We start from the raw sequence: 1,189 nt of genomic DNA on the forward strand, positions 1-1,189 counted from the left end.
GCCCCGAGCTCAGTGTGAAGGGCTCGGGGGATGTTGTGTCTCCCGGGCTCGGTGTGAAGAGCCCGGGGTATTTTGTGTCCCGGTCTCGGTGTGAAGGGCCCGGGGGGATGTTGTGTGTCCCGGGTGCAGGGCTCGGTGGGAAGGGCCTGGGGGATGTTGTGTGTCCCGGGCTCGGTGTGAAGGGCCATGGGGATGTTGTGTGTCCCGGGCTCGGTGTGAAGGGCCCGGGGGATGTTGTGTGCCCTGGGCTCGGTGTGAAGGGCCATGGGGATGTTGTGTGTCCCGGGCTTGGTGTGAAGGGCCCGGGGGATGTTGTGTGTCCCGGGCTCGGTGTGAAGGGCCCGGGGGATGTTGTGTGTCCCGGGTGCAGGGCTCGGTGTGAAGAGCCGGTCGCCGCTCTCTGCCGATTGGGTTGGGTGCTTCTGAAAATAGCCGTATTTCCGGGTGCCGCCGGTCCGGTGGGGTGGGGATGAGTCGGGGGTCCCTCAGGCCCGCTCGCCACGGATGCGCCGGGCCAGGTGGATGTCCTTGGGCATGATGGTGACCCGCTTGGCGTGGATAGCGCGCAGGTTGGTGTCCTCGAAGAGCCCCACCAGCTAGGCCTCGCTGGCCTCCTGCAGAGCAATGACGGCCGAGCTCTGGAAGTGCAGGTCGGTCTTGAAGTCCTGCGCAATCTCATGGACCAGGCGCTGGAAGGGCAGTTTGCGGATCAGCAGCTCGGTGGACTTCTGGTAGCGGCGGATCTCCCGCAGGGCCACGGTGCCAGGCCGGGAGCGGTGGGGCTTCTTCACCCCGCCCGTGGCCGGGGCGCCCTTGCTGGCTGCCTTGGTGGCCAGCTGCTTGCGGGGAGCTTTGCCCCCGGTATACTTGCGCGCCGTCTGCTTGGTCCTCACCATTTTATTCCCCTTCTTCCACTAGCCGCTCCTTCGGGAGCCGAATGACCGCAGCCCCGCTGCGCCGCGCCTTTTAAAGGCTCCAACCGAGATGGTTCGGGCAGAAGAGACACCCGATTGGTCACACCGCAGCCGCCCGCCGATTGGTTGGCAGTTGGCGTCTGTCCGGCCGGTAATACACTAATCTGATTGGTTGATTCCGCGCGATCTGATTGGAGCGTTTTTTAATCCCGGAACTAAACCTCTCTCCACACCCAAGTCGGCCGGAGGGCGGGAAATTCAGAATTCAAAGTAAG

At 64.3% G+C, this 1,189-nt stretch overlaps 1 pseudogene; it reads right to left on the reverse strand.

Annotated features, from left to right (window-relative positions):
• Positions 1–485: 485 nt before the first annotated feature.
• On the reverse strand, positions 486–896 carry LOC147095968 (histone H3-like; annotated as a pseudogene).
• Positions 897–1,189: the final 293 nt, after the last annotated feature.

The sequence above is a fragment of the Somniosus microcephalus genome, unplaced genomic scaffold (assembly GCF_052327205.1).
Source record: "Somniosus microcephalus isolate GS21.2 unplaced genomic scaffold, FLI_Smic_1.0 unresolved_chr1, whole genome shotgun sequence".
In the NCBI taxonomy this organism is placed as follows: domain Eukaryota; kingdom Metazoa; phylum Chordata; class Chondrichthyes; order Squaliformes; family Somniosidae; genus Somniosus; species Somniosus microcephalus.